This window comes from Pteronotus mesoamericanus, unplaced genomic scaffold (genome assembly GCF_021234165.1).
Source record: "Pteronotus mesoamericanus isolate MK-2021 breed Mesoamerican mustached bat unplaced genomic scaffold, CSHL_Meso_final contig_94, whole genome shotgun sequence".
Lineage (NCBI taxonomy): Eukaryota > Metazoa > Chordata > Mammalia > Chiroptera > Mormoopidae > Pteronotus > Pteronotus mesoamericanus.
In genome coordinates this window covers 51,327,777-51,340,650 of record NW_026555285.1, presented here as the reverse complement: position 1 = coordinate 51,340,650, position 12,874 = coordinate 51,327,777, and the positions used below count along the sequence as shown (strand labels likewise).

The 12,874-nt window shown below is 60.9% G+C and overlaps 1 protein-coding gene across 1 annotated transcript in view; it reads left to right on the top strand.

The window, feature by feature from the left end:
* Positions 1 to 510: 510 nt before the first annotated feature.
* SMAD9 (SMAD family member 9) overlaps positions 511 to 12,874 on the top strand; it is a 34,591-nt gene continuing 22,227 nt past the window's right edge. The window contains exons 1-2 of the mRNA XM_054586563.1: positions 511 to 668; positions 9,346 to 9,533. The gene's annotated coding sequence lies outside the window, so the exon portion shown is untranslated. The remainder of the gene's footprint in view (positions 669 to 9,345; positions 9,534 to 12,874) is intronic.

The window sequence follows — 12,874 nt, the reverse complement described above, 5'->3', positions numbered from 1 at the left end:
ACCCACGCAAACGAGCTGCTGCGGCGCCGGCTGCGGGCGACGGGGTCCCCTGGACTCTGCGGAGCTCCCCAGGCACCGCGGCGAGTAACCATCCGAGGGGCCGGGCTGGGCGTGTGTAGGGGAGTGTGCGGGGCGGGGGGTCGTTTCCAAACCGAGGTGCCGTCTTTTAGCTCTTCTTCTGGGAACCACCCTCCTCGGCCTCCGGCTCCAGGTGGGAAGGCGAAGTCCCCGGGGCGACCGGGGCGGGGGCGGGGGACGGGCGGCGACCAACGCCGGCCGGGGAGACAGGGAGGAGGGCCGGGCAGGGGGCCACGGAGCCCGGCCGCCGCGAGGCGCCCCGCCGCCAGTTTCCGCGCACGTGGCCGCGGGCGGGCGGCGCTGCCCCGGCGCGGGCTCCCCCGGCGGCCGGCGCGCGGCTGCGGCGGGCGGGGCGGGCCGGGAGCAGGGCTGCTGGCGGCCGTCCAGGTCGGCGCACTAATGCGGGCGCGGAGGCTCCGCGGCTCCAGTCTGACTGACGCCGGCTGGGGCCGCTGATCCGGTCCCCGCCGCCCCGGGCGCGCGCGGCCAGGCCGGGAGTGCGCGGCGCGCGGAGCGGGCTGCGGGGACCCACCGCGGGGCGGGGGGCCGCCGGACGGGGCGGGGGGGCGAGGAGCGCCGCCGGGCGACAGGTAAGCGGTGCGCTGCGCGCGGGCCGTGCGCGCGGGTGTGCGTGCGCGGCGAAGTTTTCCCACCGCGGCGCAGTCTGCGCGGCTGCGGGTGGGAGGCGCGGCTCTTTGTGCTCTGCTTCGCCTCCTTCTCGGCGGCGCCTGTTTGGGGGCAACGGACCGGAGGGGCCGCTCTGGGCGGTGGCGCGCGCCCTCCCCGAGGCCGCCGCCCGGCCGCGGGCACCCGGGGACCCGTCCGAGGAGGCGCGTCCCGCGGCGGGGCGGGGGCGCCGGCCGTGCGGGGCCGGGCCGGGGCGCGGACGGGGATGCGCGCTGGCTCTCGGCTCCCCGCCCCGGGCGCCCCGAGGACTGGCGCTGGGGAGACCCAGACTCGGGCGGAGTGACCGTGCGCTGCGGCTGCAGAGGGGCGGGCGGGGGGACAGTGCAGACATCGGAGTGGTGGGGGGGCCGATGGCGCCCCGGCCGGCCGCCCTGGCCCCCGGCCGCGAGGCGCTCGTTCGGCTCACCTCCGCGGCGGCGGCGCGGCGGGAGGGGCGGGCCGGGGCGCTGGGAGGGCCGCGCGGTGTCTCTGGGCGCGCGCCGCGGCCGCGCCGGGAGCTGGATGTTTGTCTTTGCCTGCGCCTGCCATTCGGTGCCAGCGCTGCGCGGAGGGGCGGGGGCCAGCCGGGAGCGGGCGCAGGAGACTCGGCGACGCCGGCTTTGTGCTGGAAGGAGGGGCGCGGGGAAAGCGCTTCCGCGGAGGGCTGAGCGCTGACAGGCCCTCCAGTGCCTGCGCCGGCCGCCCCTGCCGCCCGGGGGCGGCGGGGGGGGGGGCTGGGAGTGACCGCTGAGAAACGCGCTGCTGCCCTGTCGCTGGGCTGGGGCTGGCCCCCGGGGGAACAACCTGCGGGTGGCGTGAATCTAGTTTTGGAATAAACTTGCGGGTGGATTCTTCACCCAGTCACTCACAGCCAGATGCGGACCCTCGGGGCGCTGGGGTGGCTTTTTTCAAAATTTTATTTTACAGAGAGAAGAAGAAACATAGACTTGTAGTTCCACTTACTGATAACATTCATTGGTTGAGTCTTGCGTGTGTGCTGACCGGGGACCGAACCCTCAACCTTGGCCTATGGGGCGATGCTCCTGCGCTGGCTTCTCCCGAGTCCCGTCCTCAAGGCCCCTGCCAGCGCCTGATTTCTGGGGCAGCCTCTAGGGAGCGTGGTTTAGCGGCAATAACAGAGGATAACTGGCAAATTAGCGGCATTCAGTAAGGCCACCTCCTTGGTCATGACCTGCGTTTGGGGTCCTCCTGGGTGGCTGAGATGGGAACTCTGCAGGCTCCCCCTGGCCTTAGGGTCCTGTCCTAGAGAGGGTTGTTTACATTTTAAAAATAGGGATCTAAATTTAAAAAGGAAGTAACAGGAAAACCCAGACACATTCTCCCAGCTCCAAATAGACAGCTGATGAAGTGAGCGTCTCTGCATGTGCAGGAAGCCGGGGACGAGATTTTGGAGCCCTTCCAAGCCTGTGGTTCTCCAAGGAGAACGCTGCAGATAAGGAAATGATGCAATCGTTTATAAATAAGGGGCGTGTTAAATATAATACGGCAGGAGTTTCAAATAATAAAAACAACTTTTAGGGGCCGTAGTTACCTTCACAGACGGCGAGGCGGCCGTCTACGGCGGTCGGCCTTCGGCCTCCGTGCGTTCGGGGGTCCGGCTGCCGAGCGTGGCCTGACCGGCGGCCTCGGTCAGCAATGGCCCGGGCCCCAGCTTGCGGTTCCCAGCGACGGATCAGAGAACGCCAAACCTCCTGAGCTGAGCAAGCTCTTTTTTTTTTTTAAATCAGCACAGCGTTTGCTAAAAACCAAAACTATAAACAAATTTTAGGTTAAACCCCCAAGGCTTGACGACGCATACACACTTGTCATCACCGTTTTAGCGTCAGCCAGAGCTATTTGTTCTTAAAATGCTCTCCACTTCCCGTCCTGTCCCCAGCTAATGAGGCGTCAGCAGTTTCTTGCAGAGGTCGGCCACTGCACCTCCGATTGGCCCCCGGCAGGGGTGGCAAGGAAGGGTTTTGGTTTTCGCGAAATGCTGCCAAGGATGCCTGTCAGCGATAAACAGCTGGTAAACTTGTTTGTCCTTTCCTTTCGTGTGAGCCGTTGCTGGAGAAAACAATCTGTCAAGCAGTTATTTTATAAATATTAAATCTTTCACTTCAGTTTTACAAATAGTTTTAATTCTGATTAATGAGAGTGCACATGCCGTTGCCGAAATGGAGAGAGCGCATTTACTACGGGTCGCTCTGGCCCTTCAGCAACTAACTAGTTTACACTGGGCCCTCCCTCTGCAAAAAAATACACATAAAAAACAGCAATTGCATCATATTCTGCCTCAATGTGTCTGAAATGATACTGATCCATAAAATGTGTCCTGATTTAAGGGAAGGTAAAGGTTATGGAAAATAAAGCAGCTTCTTTTGTGTGTGTTTACTTTGCAAAACATACCGCATTCCATTGTACAGCTCAGTGAAGCTTAGTTTTCTGTGCGTAGCTCACAGCATCGGGAGAGGAGTTCAGGAACCAAGCAGCGTCCAGCACCGAATGGCAGTACAGACACACCGAACGCTGGGGCTTTTCTACCGGTCACCACCCAGGGCTGCCGGGCTGACCTTCCCTTGGCTCCTGTTGCTCCCAAGCGGGAGAATTACTCTAACTCCGAGCAAAAGCAAACAGTAAACTCAAAAGCGTAGCGCCGGCTTTTCCTGCTAACCCCAGTCTTCCTCCGGAGTCGCGGACTTACCAAAACAACAACTGTCACTTGGCAACAAACTAACCTTTTAAAATAACGGTTCCTGTAAATCATGTGTCTTAAGAAGCGTGTACCGACCGAAGTCCTTGAGGTTTTGAGGTATTTGCAGACGGAGCCGGCCCACCCGGGAAAGCTCGCCTCGCGGGCCGCCGCGCCCCGCCGGCACCCCCCGCCCCCCACCCGGGCAGCTGGCCCCGCTGCCCCGCTGCCGGCCTCGGGGGGCCCCCCACCAGCCCCACGGCGGGGCTGGCGGCCGCCCTTCCCGGGTCTGATGACGCCGGCAGCGCCGGCACCGCAGCCCCGCCACAGACAAGCCGGCCTCCAGACACCCCCCCCACCTCCGTCTGCACCTTGACTGGCACCGAGGCCCCACGGCCTTGCCTGCTTCCCCGCCGCCCCTGATTCCCAGGCTTGGCTCCATCCTGCTCGTCCCCGGCCCCGCCCGACGGCCGTGGCGCAGGCGCACGCCCTCCTGGGAGCTGCTGCGGCTCTCCGCGTTTTCCACTCGTGCCACTTCGGGTCTTGTCATGAGCTGCTTCTGTGCTCACTTATTTCTTCTCCGCAGGTGGAGGAAGGGGCCCCGTGTCATCTGTCCTTCCGTTCCCTTCCCGGCGCCCGGCGGGGGGCTCGGTCCACAGGTGTTCAGCCACGCACCTGTCGGCAAACCCGCGGCCCGTCCTGAGATAAAATCTGAAAGGGGCCTCCCCCGTCGAGCAGGCCTTGGCGGCCCGTCCGCCGAGAGGCCGGGGTGACCGTGAGCCCAGGGCTTGCGCGGAGGGCGAGGGGCTCGGCCCGACACCCTGCCCGGTGGCCCAGCCGCCTTCCCCGAGCCCCGCGGCGCGCCCGCCGGTGAGGACGCAGTCAGACACTCTTGCTGCGGCAGCACCTTTCCACGCTGGAGTCGCTGGATACCCAACGGGGACCATTGAGCGAAAAGACCAGGTTTTAATGCGACAGGGCTGCCCCAGCGAAAGCCTAGCGCGGTTGCGCGGACGGTCGCTGCCACGGCGGGCCGACCCTGCTCGCGCCCGCAGCCCCGCGAAGGGGAGCGCCGGGTCCGCGCGTGAGCTCGCAGGGCGGACGCGGGCCGTGGCGGGCGGGCTGGTGGCGCGCTGGGCTGTGCGCGGGCGGTCGCGCGGGCCTCGGCGCCCGGTCCCGGCCTCCGTGTCCTGGCCACGCAGGGCCAGCCAGCGTCTTCAGACGCATCATCTTTGGTTAAGTGATTCCGAATTAATAGAGTTAGTATAATGTAAAAATACAGTTTGTTACTTTGGTATAAATATCATGCCTATCCGATATATCTGATTATGCAGTTTTAATGGGGACATCGAATCAACTCAAAATCCATCTTGTAAAGAATCAGAATGACACAAAGTTTAAATTTACCATGTAAAGTTCAAGGCAGAAAGAGTAAGAAACAAATTATAAACATGCATGGACAGAGCAGTATCACTTACGAAATCATAAACCTTGAAAAGATTTTGGTTCTTCCTTTTGATTCCAGAACTCGTATTTAATTCAGAGACGAAAATGTAACCCATGAAGGAAATGTCAAGGACTCCTACAAAGCTCTGGTTTTTCCCGTAAGGACAATTTTCACTTTCTTTTGTAGGGGGAAATGACCAATATCAAAATCTTTCTTGATATTCTGATGTGCTAGTGCCCCTGGCAGGGATTGTTTTTACATCCGAGTTTTCCCGGCAGAAATTCAATGTTTACTACCTGACCGCTTCTGGCCCCCTTTTACGGTTTCACCTGCGGGGATCTCACCAGGAACGGGGCATCCCGGTCACGACCTTGGCTCGGCGCCAAGGGCGAGGGGCGCGGGCCTCGGTCCACGAGCTCGGGTCCCCGGGGACGACCGCTCGCTCCAGAATCGGGTCCTGGTGTCCCATCCCGCGACATGTGACCTGGACAAGGCACGTGTGCTTTGTGGACACCCGGACGGCTGTGTTCATGGCGCTGGGGATGCGTCCTGGAAAAACGTAGGGGGGTCTGGGCGTCAAGGAGGCCCAACCCCGCGGACCCCGGATGCCCCCCGCCAGGCAGCCTGGGCCACCAGCCTCCCCCGCCCTGCCCGGGGCGCGTCTGCCCGCTGGCCGCGGTCTCCCCTGTGCCCTGGGAGCCGAGCAAATGCAGGTTTGCGTTGAGGGGCGGCGGGTTCCCACGTCTGTATGTTGTTTTTTCAAGAGCACTCACTAGATATATGATGATGATTCATTTATTTTTTTCTGCTGGTTCAAAATTCTTTTTTCTTCGATTTTATTGACTTTACCGAATGACAGTGGTTAAGAAAATTATGTAGGTTTCAGGTGCACAATCTACAGCACATCGTCTGCATACTGTGTTGTGGGTTCCGCACCACGTGACGCCTCCTTCCATCACCACTTACCCCTCTTTTCCTCTTTTCCTTCCTTCTGCCCCCTCCCCTCCAGTCCCCGCTCTGCTGTCTGTCCGGAAGGTGTACTTTTTCTTTGCTTAATCCCTTCCCCTTTTTCGCCCAGCCCGACCCCGCCTCCCCGAGGGCAGCCGCGGTCTGATCTCTCTGCACCTCTGCCTCTGTTTCTGTTTATTTTGCTCATTAATCCCACACAGAAGGGAGACCGTAGGGCACCTCCTTTCTCTGACCGGCTGTTTTCATTGAGCACCTAACCTCCAGGCCCATCCACGCTGTCGCCAGCACTGAAATTTCCTTCTTTTTTACAGCTGAGTCATATTCCATCTTGTAAACGCACCACAGCTTTTTTATCCACTCGTCTACTGGTGGGCACTCGGCCGCTTCCGAATCGCGGCGATTGTAAATAACACTGCAGTGAACGTAGTGGCGCACGCGTTCTTTCGAATCTATGCGTTGGGCGTCTTAGGGGATGTTCCCAGAAGTGGAATTGCTGGGTCAGGAGGCAGCTGCCTTTCCAACTTTGGGGTTTGTCTTCCCCAAGGCAGTGAGCGTGGAACGGGTAAGGCAGGAGACGTGTCTGGAAACGTGGATCAGGGCCAGCTATCGACAGCCTCGAAGAATTTGGCCCCAGGTCCTCGCGGGCTCCGGAGGGCTCCGCGCGGGTGGGAGGCACTTTCTAAGTGCGCGTGACGGAGGGCCGCGTTCCCCCGCGGCTGCTGTCTGAAAGCCGGTGTCTCCATCGCGCCGACTTGGTGGTAGCGTGTTCCAGATGATAACTCGGGGTTGACAGATGCCGTTGGCTTTCCTTCTCCTGCTGGGACCTGGGCGGCTTCTCTCGTCCACGCCGCGTGACAAGCCCAGGACTGTGGTGCGCCTTTTCCCTTGCTGAGACGTCCGCTCGAGAGCCCCCGTGTCTGGGGGTCCAAGGAGGGAGGGGGCGTGCGTTCAGGCTGCAGCGGGTGAGGGTCCGAGGCACTGGGCGTGGCGGGGGCAGCGAGGGGGCAGGCGCCAGGTCAGACGCCGCGCAGCCGCGCCGGGGTCCTCAGAGCAAGAGGCCGCCTGCCAGGGCTCAGAGGGTCTCCGCGGGCTGGCCGGGGAATGCATCACACGCAGAACAGTGTTTCTATGGGGAAGCGACCTCCAGTGTGCCCAGCCCGTTCCCCAAGGCACGGGCGGCGATTAACGAGATAGCGATGATCACTAATGATACTGAGTGGTTGTGGAAAGCCAGTGAATGCAGAAGGGGGGAAAACCTGTTAAGCGACCAAGATTGTAGGCTGCATGTTGTTCTCTTTCCCTTGTTGATGCGTTGATATCATGCTTTCCCTGTTGTCTGCTAGTAGAATGGCCTTTTTTTTTTTTTTTTTTTTTTTTTTGGAGCAGAAGTGGGATCAGATGTTTGCCCAAGACGCAGCCCTGTGTACAGAAGTGCGTCCCCAAGGTCACCGGTCAGTGACGCGTTTGCGCACGGCGGTGCCCGCTGTGGGCAGGCGAACAGGGGCGCGCGGGTGCCGGGCGGTGCTCCCACGGGGCAGTGCCGCCCTCCTCTGTCAGTGACCACAATGTATTGCAAATAGGCATTTTTAATTCTTTTCAAAATTTTGTATTGATTAGGTATTTGGGTCTTGAAATGTGATGTTGGTTTTTTTTTAAATGAAGTCATCGCTCTAGAAAGTGGAACTTACCCCCATGGGGGCTCGTAGAGGTTATTTATTCACCCGTTACTCCCTCTGGCTCTTGGAACCCAGCAGAATAAAGCAGCGTGACGAATACATTCCCAGCCTCCGAGATGTCACAGCCTGATCAGAGAGCGAAGCCAAGGGAGCGAACGTCACAGTGTTCGCCCGGGAGAAAGACCCGTTAGGCAAAAAGGAGACAGTAGTCTGCCCTGGGCTGCTCTCTGTATTTTCTGGTTAGGGTTCCGCTGTCCCCGTGGGTGACTTTTCGGCCGCGACGACAGTTAGGATGTCCCCGTTGGGGGAGGGGCGCCCTGAACGGAGGTGGGCTGGAAGGTGTCCTGGGGACAGGGATGCTCGCAGCGGGGACGGGGGTGCCGGCCCTGGACCTGGAAGGCCATCGCGGGAGGGGCCCCCGCGGCGGCGCTGTCGGCGGGCAGGGGCTGCTGAGAGGGGGCCCAGCGCGGTGTGGGCAGAAAAGCGAATTTCCCTCCCCCTTCTACGCCCCTGGGACCCGGGCAATCATCAGATCACCGTGGCACAGACGCGCAGGAGGGCATGTCCCGCGTGTATTCCGTGTGTTCCCGTCGAGGGGCCTCGAGAACGCGAGACCCCAGGACGCGGGAGGGTTGTCGAGGCTTCCACACCTGCCCGTCTGGACTGAGGGCGGGGCGGGGCCTGGGGCCTCCGGGGCGCAGGCCGCTCGCGGCCCGTGAGAAAGCAGACGCGGCCGGCAGGTTCCCGCTGGGCCACGGGGCGCGGGGGCGGGGCGACCAGCAGGCGGTGGCGCCGGGACCCTCCGGCCTGCCCCGCGTCTCTCCAACGTGCGGGCGGCGGAGCCCCTCGCCCGGAAGCAGGCGTTTCCGTCCGAGTTCCGTCGGGCAGGCCAAGGGGAGCCGCACAGGTTTTTCTGAGTCTTTTGTTTCTTCGCAATCAGCTGAAAATCCATATCCCCAAAGGCGTGTTTTGGGGTGGTCAAACCCGGCCCCCTCAGTGCAGGATACAGCTGTCTGGGGTTCGCGAGGGGCGTCTGGGCGCCGCGCAGCTTGGTCAGGCGTGGCGGGGGCGCCTGGGGGCCCAGCTGAGGGCGGGTGGAGGAGCCGGCGGGCCGTTTCTCTGGGCCCGTCCTGCGACCGGGCGGCCCCGCGGCCCCGGCCCCGGCCATGCCCAGCGCGCGGGGCGCAGGAGCAAGAGCGGTGCTGTAGGAACGCTGAGAGGTTCCATTTCGGTCCCTCCCGGTTCAAAATCAATACGCTGCATTTGTCTGGAGCAGTTTTAGGTTCCCAGCAAGCACGGAGCGAAAGGAACAGAGAGTCCCCAGGCCTCCCGCCCAGCCGCCCCCGGGCGGCCCATGCGCTGCGATCGATGCGCCTCCACTGACAAGGCCACCGGCACCCCGGCCGCGGGTGACCTCAGGGCTCACTCCTGGCTGCGGACTCTCAGCGTGCGTGTGCGCGGGGCCGCGGTCCCCTGGGCTCCCCTTGTTCTCCCCTTCTCCCGACGCGTGGCAGGGGCCCCATTCCCGCAGGGGAACGCGGTGCTTCTGGGAACCGCGAGTGGGCCCTGGCCGGGTGGCCCGCTGGGGGGCAGCGTCGTCCCGGCTGTGGGTTCGATCCCCGGCGGGCGCGTGCGGGGTCAAGCAGTGAATGCAGGGATAACTGGAACAACAAATCGATCTCTCTCCCTCCCCCGCGCCCTGCCTTCTAAAAATCAGTCGATCAATAAAAATCTGTTAAGAAACACTCCTGGAGGATGGATGTCGGGGGCGGTCGGATGGCGATCTAATCCCGTTTCCTGTCTGTCTGTGTCAGCAGGGCCCCTCCCTCGGGGCGGCCTCCGCGAGGCAGCGAGGCTGGATGACAGCAGGCGCCCCGCGGACAGGACAGACGTGCGCGTGGCCTGCGGCCTTTCCGGGGGCCCGGCGCCTCCGCTGCTGCCCTGGTGCCGGTCCGGGGGCCCCGCCGGGTTCGGATCGCTTGGGAGCACCCTCGGAAACGGCACGGTAAGCGCACCTGGAACTCAGGGGGCGGGCAGGTAGTTCCCGGAGGCGATGACCTTGGACGCGTGTGCTTCTGAGACCGGGTATCTGATTTTTAATGGGGTTTTCTTGGCTGTCTCGTTTGTTGCTGGTTTGTCGGTTTTGGTCCCTTTCCTTGGGGCCAGGCGGCCCTTTGATGTGCGTGTCTGCCCCGGCACCCGCGTGGCACCCGCGCGCGGCGCCTGCCCTTCCCGCTCCTAGTCGGTCGCTCTGATCTGCCATCAGCTTGCAGCCCTGTCAGCGCCCCTGCTTAAACGGGGTGCGAAATGGCTGTGCACAGGTCCTGCGTGGTCTTTCCATACAGACCGGGTCCCGTCTGTCTGGGCAGGTCGGGCCCTCGTGGCGTGTCCTCGGTCACGCTGTGTGCGGGCGCGGTGGCTGGACCGCCCCGCGTTGCACGCCGTTCGCCGCCCTTCTGTCCGGTCCGCTGGCCTCTCCCTGTGTCCTGGATGCGACCGGGAATGAGCGGGGAAGGACACACGAGGGGCTAGGACACCCCTCCCCCGCCCGTCGGCGAGGGCTGACGAGGAAGCCAAGGGTGCCTGGCTCCCGTTCCTCGGCGACGCCACCGCGTGGAGACGTTCTTTGCTGTGAAACACCTTTGGTTTCCTTCTTTGCTTCGGACCTATTTCTGAAACTGTTTTACTTTTTCTTGGCACCTTTTCCTTCTACAATGTGGATGCAGGGGGACGACGCTGAAGTATAACTTCCTGTGAATAATAAGAATAACCTCTCTCCCTGGCCGGGCGGCTCCGGCAGTTGGAGCACCGTCCCGTGCACCGAAAGTGTGTGGGTTCGAACCCGGGTTCAGGCACATAAGGGAGGCAACTGATGGATGTTTCTCTCTGTCTCCCTCCCTCCCCCTTCCTCTCTAAAATCAATAAAAACATATCCTCAGGTAAGGATTAAGATAATAATCATCATCTTTGTGGAGATAGTCCCATATTTTCCTTTTTGTTAGTGCAGAAACAAATGTTATTTTTAAAGGAGGATGCCCCAGCCCCCAGCTACCCCAGCCAGAGGAAAGGGCTCAGCTCCCCGAGCCCACAGCCGGTGCAGGGAGCGCCGAGCGCCGCCGGCCGCCAGGGTGCACGAGCGAGGGTGCCCCTCGCAGAGGCGGCTGTCGCAGGGGGAGTGACCCAGAGCAGCGATGGTCAGCCGGGCGCTCAGCAGACTGTACCTCAGGCAGCGTCTGACTGTTTCATGAGCGCACGGACCTCCTTTCCCTGACAGTGTCCGGTCAAAAAGTGACATCAGCCGACAACGCAAGAGCTGTCTGGTGTGAAATGAATCGAAATTATGCCCTTTTTTTTTTTATCAGATCGTTGAAAAAAATAGACTCTGCTTCTGGGCGGGCCGCAGATGGTAGCGGCGAGCCCACGGGCGCGCGGGGAGCCTGGGAAGCCGGGCCTGGGGCGCGTGCCGGCGTCGCCGGGCCGCCGGTACCAGGCATTCTCGTTCCTGCCCGGCGTCTACGTACCGGCGGCCACGATTCGCCACCTCAGAATGAGAGTTTTCAAAAGCCCTCTAATTTTGGCCGAGGGAGACTTTATTTGTAAGATCTCAGGACGGTGGTGATGCGGTAAACGATTACTGTATAACGTCGGAATGAGATACTCCTTTATCGGGGCCAGATCGCCCCCCCGCCTCGCCATCTGAGCCCCTTTCAAGGATACGGTCCCGCGGCGTGAAGTACATTCACGTTGCTGTGCAGCCAGCCACCGCCGACCTCCAGGACTCTTCCGTCCTCCCAAACGGAAACTCCGCACCCACCCCACAAACACTCCCCGGGCCCCCCGCCTTCCCGTCCCTCGTAACCTTCGTTCGACGTTCCGTCTCTAGCACCTGCTATTTCAGGGACCTCGTATGAGTGAAATGAGGCAAGATTTGCTTTCTGTGTCTGAGTCACTTCTTTAGCGTAATGCCCTCAAGGTTATCCCTGGGGTAGCAAGTATCAGAAAGCCCTTCCTTTTGAGGCGGAAGGGTCCCCGGTGTGCACACCGGACGCTTCGTTCGTGCCTGTGTCTTCGGGTAGCGTCCACCGCCTGGCCGTCGGGAATGACGCTATGGACGTGGGCGTACAAGCATCTGGGTTTTCAGTCGCTTTGCGTCTCCACCCAGAAGTGCAATGACCGGGTCATGGGGTAACTCGACATTGAATTTTTGAGGAGCTGCCAAACTGAGCCATTTTAGATTCCACTGATGGTTAACTTTTTCGCGTCCTTGCCAACACTCGCCGGCTTCTGTTTGGTTGGCCATGGCCGTCCGAAGGGGCGTGAAGCGGCGTCTCACTGTGGTCTTGCTCTGCATTGGCCTGATGGCCAAGAAGGCTTCGCATCTCACGTGCTTGTTGGCCATTTGCGCATCTTCTTTGGAGAAATGTCTGTGGGAGTGCTTTGCCCACTTTCGAATTGGGTTGTTTGTTCCGTTGCTGTCGAGTTGGAGGAGGTCCTTCCATAGGCTGGATACGGATCCCTTAACAGACGCACGATTTGCATGGAGTGCGATTTTTAACGGAAAGTTTCTAAAAAACGATTTTAGATCTCTTCCACCTATTTGTCTCTGTGGCTTTTCACATCACAGAATGGATTCTGTGGCATTTCATAACGTCGGTCACATAAGTAAAATATTTTTAAAAATCCCTCGTTTCTCAAACGTGCCAATGAGGCCGCGTTCATTTTAAACAAACCATGGTTCGCTCACGGGCTCTCCAGCCGGCACGGGCGCCACCGGCCCAGCGTGCGGCGCAGCTTGTATTCTGCGAATGAAGGTAGGAGGGCCCTCTGGCCCTCGTGGCTCCGGAAGTTTGCGCTGGCGAAGAACCGTGAGCGCCGCGCCCCCAGGTCTGTTCCACCCTCAGCACCCGCCTCACGTCAGAGCTTCCCTCGGAGTCGGGAAGGGCAAAGCAAGTGGGCTAGAAATAAAAATCTTTTAAATTGGGTCCAGTTCTGCTTTCGACACATTGATATATTAACAGTGTTACTAAAAATTCAGCGGCAGATATTACTAAGAGGCAAGATCCTTTGCACAGGAGTAGGGTAGTGAAGATCTTTAGTCTCGTTTATATCGGAGGTGTCTGGGAGAGAAAATAAAACCGCCCAAGCTCATAGATGCAGAGGACAGAGTGGTGGGGGGCAGGGGGCGGGTTGGCAAAAGGGTGGAGGGTCCGAGGTGCGAAGGGCCAGTGAAGGGACCCATGAGCCACGGGGCATCACGGTGCACGACTCGGCCGTGCAGCTGCTGACACTGCATCTCGTCCGTGAAAGTCACTCCAGGAGTAGACCCTCAAAGTTCTCACCACCGGA